Source organism: Callospermophilus lateralis, chromosome 1 (assembly GCF_048772815.1).
Source record: "Callospermophilus lateralis isolate mCalLat2 chromosome 1, mCalLat2.hap1, whole genome shotgun sequence".
NCBI classification, from domain to species: Eukaryota; Metazoa; Chordata; class Mammalia; order Rodentia; family Sciuridae; genus Callospermophilus; species Callospermophilus lateralis.
The window spans coordinates 85,366,615-85,383,316 of record NC_135305.1 but is presented as its reverse complement, the minus strand read 5'-3'; positions in this window follow the sequence as shown (position 1 = coordinate 85,383,316).

The following is a 16,702-nucleotide window of genomic DNA, read 5'->3' as shown; positions in this document are numbered from 1 at the left end:
TAGTTTGTCTTCTCTGAGAAGGGCAACTGCACAGGTGGGTCACATGATACTTTTTTTTTAAATAACAGTGGTCCCTTTGCATTGGCAACATTGCTTAGCATTTTCTAGAAGCTTGCCTATATTTACAATTCCCCTTCAGCTGTAGAGATCCCACATGAACCCTGATGATTAAGTTATGTCTGCTTTATTTAAAGCCTCCTGGGCGCTCTCTTCCTTATATTTCATCCTGGCCTTGTTTATTTCCTCACAGCCATTGCCCACGGATAGTCAGGGTAGGGTCGACTATGACTCCATCACCTTTTAAATCAGCCTTCAAACAAGGCCATTCATTCCCACCGGCTGTTTGTGTCCCTTCCCCCTTGCCCCCTCCTTTGCCTGTTCTTCACTTACCATCCAAGTTCACACATAAAAAACACATTGCGCAATGACAGGCTGTGATGTCCTCACCCAGGGCAATAAATGGACTATTCATCTCACCAACGTCTTGGCCTCAGAAGGAGACTTGAAAGGAAAATAAACAAAGTTGTGAATTTGTGTAGGTGGAACCTTCCAGATTTCCTTTCCCAGACAGTACAAGAAAATTAGGCCAAGTGCCCATAAAAATGTCGGCACTGACGTGCCTTGATTCTGCACAGTGTTCCGACACGTGGGGCAGGAGAGTGGTGCTGGGCCCATCGAACTTTATACTCTAGGTAACGGGTGGACCAACTCAGGGACCGGAGACCCTCTTTAGGACCTCTGTTCCCATTTGCTAATTTTGGTCATAGGTGGATGATCAAGGTCAAAAGCAACAAAGGGTACAAGTGGGCACACAAGGACCAAGGTCCCAAATGGCCCTGAGGAACAGTCAGCCCACCCTGCCAGGATCTCACAATTCATCCCACCATGGCCTGTCATGTGTAGTTGTGTCTCTGCCCTGTTCCTGCTGTCCCAAATGTACCATTTACAGTGAGGAAAAACCATCACTTCTTCTGTGGAAAGGAACACGAATTGGGCCTGCTACTAAGCTGTTGGTTGATCTAACGAGGAAGTGAGTCATAGTAACACAGATTTCTAACAAAGAAAGTGCAATTAGCCCTAGCAGAGGCTCTGCCTCTGCTATCAGGTGCTGTCAGGAGTTACTATGCGTACGTTCATAGTTGGACATCTACATGCTCAATATGTACCCTAGCAATGGGTTTGGGGTAAACATTTCTTTTTCAAACATTTTGCCTTTTTAACGTGATGTTAATTCCCTGGAGACATTGGTTTTTAGCTTCATGGTGAGCTGATCCATTGTCATTTGAAAGTAACCTTTGATTCATGGAAACTTCATACCATGAAGTTACCTTTTCTGATATCATGATTGCTACCTCTACTTACTTTTAATTTGCATTTGATTGAAAAGAGTGCCTATAATTTGCTTTCGATGCAAACAGCTTATGGTGAAGTATAACACACACTGAAATAAAAATGCATAGCTTGATGAATTTTCCATAGAGACCATCCCAACAGAACTATTTCCCAGAACAGAAATGGAAAGTCACCAGCATCCCAGAAAATCCCCCTTAAGCCCCCTCCTAGTCACAACCCCACACTCAAGATGAACACTACCCAGACTTCTAACACCATAAATTCGGTTTGCTTATTATTGTACTTTATAGCAACGAAATCATACATCTTGTACTATTTTGTTTATCATTATGCTACTGATAGTTGTCATGGTTTAGATAAGAGGTACCCCTGAAAAGCTCATGTGTGAGACAGTGTAAGAAAGTTTAGGGGTGAAATGATTGAGTTATGAGAGCCTCAATGTAATAAGTGTATTAGTCCCCTGATAAGAATTAACTGGGTGATAACTGGAGGCAGGTAGTATATGGATGGAGGAAGTGAGTCATCGGGGCATACCTTTGGGGTATGGATGGAGGAAGTGAGTCATTGGGGCATATCGTTGGGGCACATATTTTGTCCCCGGTGAGTGGGTGAATGGAGCTCTCTCTCATTTTACTGATTGTCGTGTTCTGAGCTGTTTTCCTCCACCATGTTCTTCCACCATGATGTTCTGTCTCACCTCCAGCCCAGAGTAATGGAATTAAACATGTATGGACTGAGACCCCTGAAACCATGAATCCCAAATAAACGTTGCCTTCTATAAAACTGTTCTTGTCAGGTCTTTTGGTTATAGTAACAAAAAAATGAGCTAAAACAATATTTATATGTTTCTACATAAAAATAGCACATGGATTCTCATTCCTGATCAGATCCATTTTATTGAATACACCACAGTTTATCCATTCCTTGGTAAAGTACAGGGGGTTGTTTCCAGCTTTTGGCAACTGCATAGAGCTGCTATGATCATGCTAATACCTATCTGGGTTTAATATAAAACCAGGATGAAATCATGGGTATTTGGATATGCTGATGTTGATTTATGGTTAGTGCCAAATGGTTTTCCAGAGGAGTTGTAGAAACTTCACTTCCAGTGACAGTGTGTTAGATCTTTAGTTGCTCCAAAGCACGAGGTTCTATCACTTATTTTACTGTTGTCATTCTAGTGGCTGCTGGCTTCTCACTGTGGTTTCGACTTGAATTTCCCTGATATATAATAATTCTAAACACTTTCTTGGTATTTATTGGCCAATTGAGTATTCTCTTCTATGAAGAAGTGCCTGCTCATGACTATTGTCTATTTTTATATTGGTTTGTCTGCCTATTCTATTTAACTTGTAGAAACTCTATATATTTTCCATACAAGTCTTTTTGTGAATATTCATATTGCAAATATCTTCTCCCACATTTTTTCATTTAAATGATACATAATTATTTCCCACCTTAATTGTTAGTACTTTTTGCAAACTATTTAAAAAATCTTTCCACATCCTAATTATAGTCATGAAGATATTTTCCTATTTTTTTTCTTTTTATATGAGAGCTTTATCATTTTACTTAATTTTTTTTTTAACTTTTGAAGGGCTAAGAATTGAACTCAGGTCCCCCATCATCTTAAGCAAAATTTTACCACTGAGCTACACTCCAGCCTATTTTTAATACTTTGACTTGTTATTCAGATGGGGTTACTTTTGTGTGTGGTGTGAGGCAAGGGATGACGTTTCTCCCTCCTCCTCTTATGGCTCTCCAGTTGCCCAGCACCATTGTTTTGACAGGGGAGGGTAGTACTGGGGATGGAATTCAGGGCCTCAAATGGGCTAAGCAAGTGCTCTACCCAAGTCCTAACCAGTACCACCTCTTGAAACATTTAAACTTTGCCTTCAGTGCTGTGGGATTGTCTTTGTCATAAACCACACAATCATCTCTTTCTGGATTCTCTGCTCTGTTCCTTGAGCTACAAATTTTTTTTTCTTGTGGTATTATTTCATTCTCTTAATTGCCTATGATTGATTTTTTAACTCATTTGTGTCATTTTGGTTTATGGATATCGCTTATTAGTGACATATAACTGTTTAAATTTTATAAACTCACCTTGATGATAATTCTGTTTTAAAAAGGGAGTTTTATTAAGGCATTTATACTTATTGTTATAGTTGATGTGTTTGGACAACTTTTATTTATTTTATTTATTTCATGTTTCCTTTCTTTATTTTATTTCTAAAACACCTAAAACCAAAGTAATCCAAACTATGAATGTGAGTGAGCCTCCAGGGTCAGACGGCTTCTATTCAATCAGGTCATTGCAACTCTGCTGCAGCCGCCTATGTTTTCCCTCAGAATTCCTGTGTCGTGTGTTGAAAACCTAATTTCCAAATTCATATGTATTTGAAGGTGGAGCCTGTGAGAGGTAATTAGCATTTCATGAGGTCATGAGAGTGGGGACTCCATGATGGCATGCTGTGCTCTGGGACTTCCAGCCTCAGAACTGTAAACCACATAAACTCTATTATTTATAAATTATCCAGTCTCAGATATTTTGTTATAGCATCAGAAAGTGGACAAAGTTACTGTGCTTTGGGACTGGATCTTTTTTTCTTTCTTCATAACTATCATCTCTCGTTGGCTTTCTCGTTTTGTCTTTTCTCTGGTTCCTCCTAGAAATTTTTCCACTTCATGGATTATTTTACTAAAGTAATGCTTTTGCTTTTAGGTATTTTACTGTCAATTTTATCTTTCTAGGGTTTACTTAATCTCTTAGTGTCTGAGCCAAGAGACAGACATAAGAAACCATAATGGAGAAATAAAGCCTATTTCTACCTTTTTTTTAGTTTTGCTTTTTGGCCTGGCAGGTTGATTTTGTGTGACTAACAAACTCTGAGCCTTAGTGGTCTTGTTTTCAGTTCAGCTCCATGAGCTTAATAAATCCAAGGAAAACCTTCCCTAGCTATGGTAATAAACCAACGGTCAGTCTTAGTTTTGATGCTGTGATAGCTCGTATTTTCTGTGAAGGAGGACAGATTTTGGTGAAGCATGGAGAGTGGTTCCTTCTGAGATTGCTAACAGCCAGAATTCCCAAGACCCCTTCCTTCACTGTAACTGATGCTTATAGCTTTCTCATATGCTTTTCCTCAAATATATTTTAAAATAACAACACAAACAATACAGTTAGAGGCAATCTTTCCACCTGCGATTCTCATCGGTTCTTGCAAACCATTGAGTGCCATTCCTCATTTTAGCAATGGCTCCCTTTACAAGCCCAGGTGCTGAACAGAGTTCTGCCAGCTCTGTGACCTTGGATATCCTCTTATCAACTCATGATCTTGGTTTACTCAGTCCAGGGAATGAAGTGATTAAATTAAGCTCATCCTTAAAATTCTTTACGACTAAAAATCCTGCACTTCCATGAAATTCCACATTCAGTCATGCTAAGTTCTATATCACACCAAAAATGGTCACAAAAACAAACCAGCTTGCAGAAATAAGTTTCTTGCATTAGTAAGTTTTCCTCCATAGTGATTTACTTTCATCCAGAAACTGCTGGCATTGTGATAGTAAAGTGCTGGTTCATACCAAAATCTACTTGCTTGGCTTCTCTTCACTGCTTAGTAGAGTCAAGATAGTATATCAGCATCATGTACATGTGCCTGTAAGAACTTTGCAAGTGCCACTTCACTGGCTTCTGAGATCAGTGCATGGCTAACACATTAACCCACACCTTGAGGATGAGTAAGATCTTGCAGAGGGGATAGAAGAGGAATCTCTTAAACTGTATGAAGTGGTCAAAAATAGGATAGACTCAATGATGCTAGAAAACACAAAGCTATGATCTATATTCTCTTCCATCACATGAATTTCACTTTGTTTTTCTCCTCTTCTACTACCAAAAGAAGACATTTCTGGGTGGTGTTTTTCTGTTTATTCAAACCAAAATCAGTCCCTTTGTAGAAGACCATGGCAAAAATAATCAAATGGATCAATGCATCATCACATAAAGCCAAAATATCCAGTATACAAGTACACAAATATACAAGTACAAGAAATCCTAAGTTTTTGTATACAGACACACACACACACACACACATATGGGGTGTGTGTGTGTGTGTGTGTGTGTGTGTGTGTGGTGTGGTACGGGGAATTGAACCCAGGGACGCTTAACCACTGAGTCACATCCCCAGTTCTCTTATTTTTTTTTTTTAATTTTTTTGTTTTAACACAGGGTCTCTAAATTGCTTAGGGCTTTACTAAATTGCTGAGGCTGACTTTGAACTTGTGATCCTCCTGCCTCAGCCTTCCAAGCCTTTGAGGTGACAGGCATGCCTCACCGCACCCAACCAAGTCTGAATAGTTAGTCTGCACAGCTGGACCAGGGTACCGTGCACAGGTGTGTAACTGGCCGGCATTTTCCCTCTGTTTGCTCCTTGGGAGCTGAGTATAGGGATCTTAGTAGGAACAAATGCAAGATGGGCCTGTTTTTTTGGCACTGTTTAAACAACCCCCTACAATATAAAATAACAAAACAAGAATCATTTTAAATGTTACAAGAAGTTTTGGTAAAGATTTTAAAAAGTCACCTCCAAAAAATATTTTTAGAGTCCACGATGGGAATGATTTTAGATCAAAGGCATTGTTTCCAGCCTGTGAAATCCCATTTTTTGCCCACAATGAACCAAAGTTTAATCCTCAGGAAAGGAGGGTTAGCACAGACTTGCGGTATATTATACCAGAGATTCTTAGAAACGACCTGTAAGATTCATAAAAAGCTTGTGCATGTGAATTCAGAGGGAGGCAAACGAAATGTGTCCAATGCTCAGCGCAGGCTCCATTTGTCTTCTGTCCTAAATGAAAGGCAGGTGTTACTCTGGATCTAGGTGAGACAGTGATCATAACTACACATTTATCTACTCAAGGGTTGAGGGCCTATGACCATTACATCAAAAAGCAATGCCAGGGACCCAGGGCCCTCAGCCAGGCTGCCAGACAGCTACAGGCCAGAATATTTTAAAAACAAATCAAGTCGGTTACAAAATGTTTCAAGCAAGGTTCCTTTGTTCTGAGATCTTTTGAAAAGACCAATCAAACTTTAAGTCAATTTAAGAATATCTTTTTAAAAAATTGAGGGAGAAATAGTAGCAGCAAAGCAAAGGTACTCCACATCTATTTAAAAATTTGTCATCAAGAGTTGTCACCTTCTAAGCAAAATATTGTTGAATCTTTGTGTTAGGAGGGAGCTAGGACATTATCTCACCCAACCTTTTTGTTTCATAATCGCTGAGGCCACAAACATTTGCTGAGCCTTATTATGTACCAGACAGAAGAGAAAACTGAGTCCTGGGCATGGAAGCATAGCTCTATAATCCTAGTGGCTCAGGAGGCTGAGGCAGGTGGATGGTGAGTTTAAAGCCAGCCTGAGCAACTTAGAAAGGTCCTAAGTAACTCAGTGAGACCCTGTCTCTAAATAAAATATTTAAAAAGGAGTGAGGTGTAGCTCAAAGGTTAAGTGCCCTTGGGTTCAATCCCTGGTACGAGAGAGAGAGAGAGAGAGAGAGAGAGAGAGAGAGAGAGAGAGAGAGAACTGAGGCCCAGGGAAATTAAATGGTTTTCCCAATGTCACACAGAACCTAATAGTTGTTTTTGTAGTTAAGGAATTGCTCCTGGAATTCAACAGCCTAAAACCACACAGTCTTGTGGAATCACATTTCTATGGTAGGGAATCCGGCCACCCCAAGCTGGGAGCTTTGATTCAGGGTCTCCTCCCAAAGCTGTAATGGAGGTGTCAATCAGAACTGGGATCTCACATGAAGGCTCCACTGGGAAAAGGTCCACCTCAAAGCTCATTTACCTAGTCGTTTATGAATTCATATCCTTAAGGTTTGTTGGACTGGGGGCTTTAATGTCTTGCTGCTATTGGCTGGAGCTTTTTTGGCAGTGTGCATCATACCTGTAAGCCAGTAAGCCTGACAACAAAATGGAAGTCACTGTCCTTTGTAACCCAATCACAAAGTGACCCTGCTATCACCTTTGCCATATTTAACTAATTAGAAGCCAGTCACATGATCCATCCTACACTTAACAGAAGGGAACATATAAAGTCACAGTATGGAAGGTAGAGATCACTGGTGGCTATCTTAGAAGTTCGCCTCTTACACAGAGTACAGGGCAGGACTTAAAATATACCACAAAGTGCTGCCTGCCACAGACAATGGACTTTATGTAAAAAGACACAAATGGATTCCTTTATTCCGAATCACATAGAGTTGTATCAGAAGAGAAATCCAGTTGATTTCCATTAATAAAATTTTTATTTTTTAATGTCTCACTAATTGCTTAGTGTTTTAGGTGGTGATCCAAAAATGTTTTCATTATGGCTGTCAGAATCCAAAGGGCCCTCTCTCCTTTGTCTACACATTAATTGATTTATAATTAGGGTAACTGTGTAATTGATCACACTTGGGGGAGTAGAAAGGAAGAACTAATAGTAATTTTATGTCAGAATCTACAGTGGTGAGCCAGGACCCCCCTGGAAAGCCTGGCCATGTAGCCACCTCCTCACAGTAACTCCTCCCCATGTAACTCCTTCCTCAACCTGCAATGTCAAGCTTGGGTGTCCAGGAAGGAAAGAGACATGGAGTTGATCCTGACCACCACTCGGGGTGCGGCTCTGTGGCTAGATAACTCTGCCATCCTCTGAGTTGGCTTCTCTGGGTGCCTTTCTATGACCTCTGGAAGCCCTTGAGATTTTTGCTGCTCTCCTGTCATCTCCCTTCATTAGTTCTCACATAATTATCTGTTGATTTGTGAATAAGTATGAGATGTGCCATGCCTCTCTCAGGGTTTTGAGATAGTGCTGTTGTTCTTTAAATCTTCCCTTTTGTTTCATTTTTAATATATCCGATTGCAGTTATGCAGAATAGAAGGCTAAGTTTGCCGATGGTGACTATTTGGATGAATGAGTCTTTCCTTGATGTGACATTGACACCATGTTCTCAATCCAAACCAACAACCCTACATTTCATCAAATGCATACTTAAAAATGAAGATCTGAAACACCACTGCCTATTAGTTGTTAATTACTTTTTCTCTTTTAACACTCATGCTCTGTATTTCCAAACTAAGCACATAGCAGGCCTTCGCAGAATTAGTTGTTCATTAATTAAAGGCTGCAAGCATTTGAAAATACTGCTGAAGCTCAGGGAAATATGAACTGGCTAACAAAGCAAGCATTTCTTTGGTAACCATGTCTGCTGAAGTGAATAGTTTCATTAAGAAACAAAAGCTGGTAAAATAATTACTTTGATTGAATCGATGCGTATACCACTTTAAACAGTCCTGAACATGGAAATCATTTCTGTATGCACATGGCATTGATTAAAAGTGAGGTCTAAGAAAGTTTCTCCTATGGAGGAATTTCCAGGAGTAAAATACAGGCACGTTGGAGTTTTTCTTCTGGAGATTCAGAGAACAGTGCATCCTCCATGTCTAAGCTTTCGGCTGAATATCTCTCAAAGTAAGATGCAGCCATTCAAGGACAAGAACTATGGTAATCTCCCAAGTTTCACCTACACATGTATCTACCTTTTTCTTGACCAAAAAGCAAACAAAACACACACACACACACACACACACACACACACACACAATCTTCTAAAATACTTCAAACTTTACAAAAAGGTATATGATCAGGCTGGGGTTGTGGCTCAGCGGTAGAGCGCTCCCCTGGCATGTTTGAGACCATGGGTTTGATCCTCAGCACCACATAAAAATGAATAAGTGAAATAAAGGTATTGTGTCCAACTATAACTAAAAAATAAAAATTTTTTAAAAGTATACAATCAAATACAATCAAATGCTTATAATAGTCTCACTTCCCACAAGTAACCATTATTAACTATTTCTTTTCTTTTTCTTTTTTATTTTTTTGGTAAATGGTTGTTATTACTGTGAAAGCAACACCGACTCTCCATTTTTACATCCACAGAAAAAGATTTTGTGCATAATATTCCAAGACATTTTATTGCACTGGTATAGGTAAAGGTTAAATCACTTTATTGACTGAAGCATATTATTAACAATTTCTTATGCATCCTTTAAAAAATTTTCTACATATATGTAAGTGCAATTTTTCTACATGTGTACTCACCTTATTTACTAATAACCAGACCTGAATATTTATATTATTCTCTATTATTAAAAACTTGCATACATGTAATCCCAACAGCTCAGGAGGCTGAGTCAGAAGGATCATGAGTTCAAAGCCAGCCTCAGGAAAAGTGAGGCACTAAGCAACTCAGTGAGACCCTGTCTCTAAAATAAAATACAAAATAGGGCTGGGGATGTGGTTCAATGGTCAAGTGCCCCTGAGTTCAAGCCCCGGTAACCGCCCGACCGCCCCCCCCCCCGCCAAAAAACAAAACAAACTTGCTGTCATGAAAATCCTGATCTTTGTGTATGAGTATAACCATTTATACTGAAGCAGAATTGCTGGACCAAAGAATATATAGGTTTTTTTTTTATTATTCTGATAAACACTGCCAGACTGATTAAGTCTATTTACATCCCAAATGTCTCCAAATCTAGATCAACTCACAATTTTCCATCTATAGAGAATAAACACCCTGTTTCCCTACTTAGTTTATGTTATTAAATTGATTCTGCATTGTCTCCTAAGTGAATAACTTTCTTTCTGATTCAATTTTCTTAAATCATGATTAGGGTCGAGCATCCTTTGGTATATTCATATCACATTTCTATTTCATTTTCTTTGAGCTTTGTGCTTCTATACCAGGTGCCCATTTTTCTTTCACACTCTTGGTGTATTCCCTCTGCATTTTGAATGTTTCCATTAGCTTTGGGTGGAGTTGCACATTTATATAGACATATACCAAATCCTGGATCAAGGGTTCTTCAGAACAATCTAACTGCCATAATGTTTTCATATATGAGTTTTATGACCCTTTAACTGTAATGGTGCTGGGCTTTAAAAAATACACAAGGCCTGTCTCTTGCAAAATGGATTTCGATTTTTAATGTCAGCTCTTAGGGCCTCACCCCCATCTTTCCCTTAATGATGTGCTGGTGCTCCGTGTCAGGGTCCAGTGTGCTGTTTCTGTGAAGGCATTAACTTGGGTCCTGGTTTTCATTGGCTCTCTCTGGACTGCTGTCAAATACTACAGTGATAATAAAAATAATTCTATGCCTGGCTTTGAAGTGTTGAAGTTGAGGGTCACTTGGAGAGGCTGATTTTATCTGGCCGATGTGGGAGGGGTTTATGGAACCAGGGCTCATTCGTTTGTCTCTATCTAGCTAATGTGACTCTTCAGAGAAGCTATGTAAAGAGAATATATTTATCCCTTCTTTTGATTTATGTATTTTCTTAAAAGTCGTGATTTACATTCCGGTTCTCTGTCTCTCTTTATGTTGCTTTCTGAGAAATGCAAAACCTGTGGGGGAAATGAACTGTGTTCCAGGATCTGGCTTTTGGGAGATTTTCAAATCCAAGTCTTCTTGGTGTCATTGGAGGTGGGGCTCTCCAGGCCAGAGTCCTGAAGAGTAATGGATTATCTCCCTCTCAGCAGACTCCATGGGAGATATTCTCAGTGGTTTATGCATTCTAGCCAGAAAATCCTCCCCTGCAGACAGAGGGGAGCGTTCTTCCTGCGTTCTCCAGCAGAGGCCCACTGGGATTGAGCCTGGCTCACAAAGTGTAAACCCCATGTACTGTAAAGAGAAGATCAAGGGCACCGTTGGCGCTGAGTGGTTGTTCAAAAGTTTCCAACTGTTCTAAATTTGCAGAAACACAGAGTGAGTTCTTGTTGCTTTAGCCTTGGGGAATACTTAAAGAAGGTGTCTTTAAACACCCTCTCAAAATGCCCAAATTTTTAGCAGGAGGAAAGAAAACCCTAATAGGAACAAAACTATCAGTTTCACTTGGGGGTAAGAAAAATAGAAAGGCAGGAAGAAAATAAAATACAAAGTTTCCCGGAGCAGACTTTTAGGCTTGTCTGTGCAGGAGAAATTTGCAGATTGAAAGCCAAACCATGGGTAACCAAAACATTATTTGGTAGATCAAAAATATTTCCTTTTAATATGTAATCGCATCAGAGTTAGGTGAATGCAACATCTTTCGTGATGAAGCAAGGGGTAAGCTTAATAGAGTTGAACAATGTGATTTTGGAAAATCAGCAAGAAAAATCTGTGAGTTCAATCGAAAGAAAGAAAGAGATTTCTTATAAGAAAGAAACCTTTGGGGTGCAGTTATTTCCACCGCTCAAATTATGGATCAGGATTATTGAAAGATTGATGCCATTACCAAGGACAAGTTCAACCAACGCAACTCTATCAGGGAATGTTTTTCTGGTTGTTCAGCAGAGCTTTAAGGACAAAAGGTTGGCCAACACAATTACTGGTCACATTAGGCTTTCATTTTGTGATTCGTATTCCCCAGGGGGGCCTCCAATTTGAGGTTTCAATTGACAAAAGGCAGATTCAGGGGATTATTTACTTTGCTCTCTTTCCATCTGGGCTTCCACATTAATCGAATGGATTCATAATGGTGCCATTTTTGTTTCCTTTAGAAATTTGGTCATGAAAATTAAGAATCATAATTCTAATATCTCACAGTTTGTGAGTAATGGCAGGATGCTTTATTACCCTGACCTTTCCAGTTTTCTAAGTTTTGATTTGCTGAATTCTTTCCTCCTCTTTTTTGCAGTTTACTTATTATGATTATTAATGAGGAAGCAGAAAAATGGCCATTCAGTCAAACTTTAGGGAACAGGACATAATAAATGGTCTCTGTCTAGGATCTAACATTTGCCCCTAAATACAGTAATTATTAGGTTGCTTGATGATATGCTGAATTTTACAAGGCTCTTATTAGGGAAAGAAAAAGAACATAATAAATCCACTAATGTGGGTAATGACTGGTATGGAAATTGAAAATGGTTCAAAATTAACCCACTCCTTTTTTCCATCTTCTAAATGCCCCCTGGGTCCTAATATTATTCATCATATAAATACACTCACTTTTCTCTCATTTCAACTAGTTCTGCGTTGCCAAGAAGCTCCAGAATTATTTGCAATTAAGTGCTATCTGGCCTTATTCAGGCATTACCAACAAGCTACACTAAATCTAAAGGAAAATAGAACAAATTCTGCATTTGTAGATTGATTCACTGTCTCATATGCTCTTTGTGTCTTACCCACTGTTAGTTCCCTAGCATTCTGAGCAACCTTGGAGCTGGAAGGCTCTCAGTAAATGCACACTTAGCCTTACCAAGAGGTGCTCAGTGTTTACTGCTGTAGTGCCTCATAGCACAGATTTCTCTGTTTGGGCTTTCCCATTCTGTGTGATAAAAGGCAATCTTACATTAAATGTGGGACTTTCAATGTGTCTTTTAAAGAAGCCAAAAGACATTGGGTGAAGGGAGCATGGAGAAGATGGAAGCAGGAAAAGTATAAAGTAATGTTTTCTGTTCCATAATTTAAAGAACGCTGGAGGTCCAAATCAGTTCTTTTCACCATGTTGTTGTTTAACTTTCAGTTTTTATAAAACACTGCATTTATAAAATTTGTCTTTTTGACAAATTAAATTTAAATTCTGTGTCTTTCCTAATTGTAGTATTTATTGAGGATGAAACTAAAAAGATGAAATGCCACCCCAACTCTCTCTTCTTTCATGATTAAAATTCTAAAGGAAACAAAAATGGCACCCTATGAATACACCCAATTAATGTGAAAGCCCATATGGAAAAAGAGCAAAGTAAATAATCCCCTGAATCTTCCTTTTGTCAATTGAAACCCCACATTGGAGGCCTCCCTGGAGAATAAGAAATTATATTATCAGTGTTTGAAAAATTTTAAAGCTGAATTGAAATGAGGATGAGGTAGTGGGGGAAAAAGTCAAACATAATTAGGACCAAATTTCAGCTTTATGAAACAAAAACAAAGAAATAATGAAGACAAAAATAAACCTATAGCCTTTTGTAAACTACAAAGATTAGGAAGTTGCTCAACCCAATATGAACCATCTATGAGAAAACAAGAGCAACATCATACTGAATAGTAAAACACTAAAAGCAACCATATTAAAATTGAAAAGAGGGAAAAGATGTCCAGGATTATCACATAACTCAATACTATATTATAGATCTTGCCAATGTAATAAGATAAGAAAAAGAAACTCAGATCTCTAATTTAAACAAAATAAAATAACTTCTGTGCAATATCATAAAAGAAAATCTTATGCAACAAGCTGAGAGGAAATAGTGATATGATATACAATAGACAAAAGGATTAATATTCAAAATTCATAAACAGCCTATTAATCAAGAAATGATCATACCTCAGAATAAAGTTAATTCACACAAGAAATAATTCAAATGGTCCATAGACTTCAGAATCCTGAGCCTCATTTTGTTAGTAATTCAACAATGAAATATCAAATTTTACTCATCTTTGTTAAAAATTAAAATGATTTATGGGTTAAGGATTGGAAAATATGGAGAAAATGATACTGATGAAGACTTTGAAAGGCAATTTATCTGTATCTGAGAGTCTTCTTCTAGCTTTGCAGCCTAGTGAAATACACATATGAACAAAGATGTACATGTTCAAGGCTGTTCAGCAGCATAGTATTTGCATATAATCTACACATATCCTCTCCAATACTTCAAGTCATTTCTAGCTTACTTGTAATACCCACTGTAACACATACATCATGTCATTCAAGTGGATTTAGCATAGTACTTAGCACATGGCAAATTTAAGTTTTTTTTCTGTTGGGAATTTTCTGGAAATTAATATATATATACATACATACATACATACATACACACATACATTTTTGATGTGTAGTTGGTAAAATCCACAGATGTGAAGGTGCAACTGAACACCTGAACACCAAAGTATTGGGAGTCATTGCTTCTTGGAAGGAGGTAGAAATGGAAAGGGGGGTTGGGTAGAAAGTAGGGTGACAGGCAAAGGGTAGGTGGTATGTTTTGTTATTTGCTTAAGTATTGCACAATGGGAATGAAATTTCTAATTACTGAACTAAAGAAAGTAACATATACACACAGAAAAGGAAGATTTGGGTTTGAGGTTGAAGAAAACAAAATTTCTAAGTATTTAACACCATCTAGGTTTTCAAAATTCTACTCTACAGAAATGAGAGCACCCTAAGTCAATTTCTCTTTTTGGTGCTATTTGCTTTCATAGGGAATGTGGATTAATGCTCTGATCAACTGCCAGAGTGATGTTGAAGAACAAAATGCAAAGAGGAGATAGGAAAGGCACCTGAGCCATTTCCTAAGGAGGCCTCTCCTGAGTGGTGTTGGTGGGGGGGACACCTAGTTTGCTAGCAGGTCATGGCCCTGACGAGAGGAGGCAATTGTGTATCCTCCCTGTTAGCTTCCAACTTCCCCGGGTCTGGGATCCCAGGCTCTGTCAATGAGGGGATTGGGGACAGCAGCTGGCCCTGAACTAAGTCTTCAGGATTGTCAGGGGATTAAGTCCCACCTGTTGGGAAGCTTTGAACCGGAGTTCACCAGGGAACTATGCTGGTGGACTGGGAGCCCCAGGACAGGAAAATCCCAATTCTCCTCTGCAACCTGAGTGTATGCTATACCCTCAAAACACTTCAGATCCAAATATAACACTTAATCATGACCACTCTCATCATGGGTTAGACAAGAGAAAGCATGAGAGGTTGATTTGCTCAATCCAGTTGTCTTTGAGGGCATCTGTTCAGCTAAGATTTATGTTTTTCTAATTTCAAAGAGTTTTATTTCCATAGGAAATTCTATAAGGAGGAGTTCAGTTGGGAAGAAAAGCTCTGAGAGTCAACATAATGTGAAGATTCATGGAAGGTAAAACAAATCAATTTGCAACCTAATAATTTTTTAAAATGTACTTCATGGGATATATATATATATATATATATATATATTTAGTACCCCATTATATAATGGGGTATTATGGAGCTCTCTAAAGGATGAGGCTTTGAACTGTGATTCTGGAGCATGGTGGGCTGGGGCAATAGTAGAGATGACCAGGACTTGTGGTAAAATAATTAGATATTTCTTAGTACAAATAAAGCTAATTTTACAAGGATTTGGAAATGAGAGTGTGGACCGCTGAGAAGGCCTTATGCAGAGAGGTATATAGGGTGGTTGGGAAGGAGGGAAGTTGCTGGTAGAACGTTCTTTAGTTTTTCATGTAGCTTCAGCTGATTTTAAAAACATTTCTCCCCTTTTTTTTCTCTATATGCAAGTGTCATACATAATACATTAAATGCATTATGATGAGAATTAATAAATCCAATCTCTAATCTACCAGCAAAATATCAATGTCCTTACTTACAATTATCACTATTTTCATTTTGTAACTATTAATAGAACTTTTACTCATTGCATGGAGCAACATAGCAGCCACCTCCTCTGTAGAATCACAGGTGGAAAAATCTGCTTTTCCATTTGCCCACGATGGAGCCTGGCTCAGATGGGTAGCCACAGCCCAAGAGGAGGGCCTTTTGGAAATGAATGAAGTGAAAAAATGAACACAAACCTCTCCTTTTAAAACTTCTTTCAAAATAATGAGGAAAATAGAAATAAAAAGATGTGCTAAAAATAAAGGTTTCCTGGGTAAATTGCATGACATGTGTATTCCAGAGCTCGATCATATTCTGTGGGAAAAACTCCTTGGTTCATCTGATATAATCTCTCATCCTTCATAGTCTCCAGAGCAAAATTAATGTAGAGTAGAGCATTAATTGGAATAGATCATGCTCAACTATTAAACAGACACCCTTGGAGGATTAATAAGATGCATCTGGTCCATCCTTCTTTAAAAAACTTTGATTCATGTTTATATAATAAACATACTGAACAGTGCACTAATCATAAAAGCAAGCTTAATGGAATTTTAACAAAGTGAATACACCCATGTAAACAACCCACATCAAAGTATAGATAATTTCCATTACCCTCAAAATCCTTCTCACACTCTCCTCCCAGTCAGTGTGCTTCTCTTAAAGGTAACCATGACCCTGACTTTTATCACCATGTTTATTTATGCCTGTTTCAGATCTTTGTACAAGTTGTATCATACAGTAGTGGGCTCTTTTTGATTATTCTGTAGCATTCCATCATATGACTACACAAGCCAAACTGTTTATCCATTCTATTGTTGAGATACATTTAGGTTTGTTTCCACTTTGGGAATTAAACTGTTGTGAATTATACTTACCTCTTGATGAACATATGGAAGCATTTCTGTTGGGTATAAGCTTAGCAATGGAATTGCTGTGTCATAGGGTATGTGTGTATCAGCTTTAGTAGAT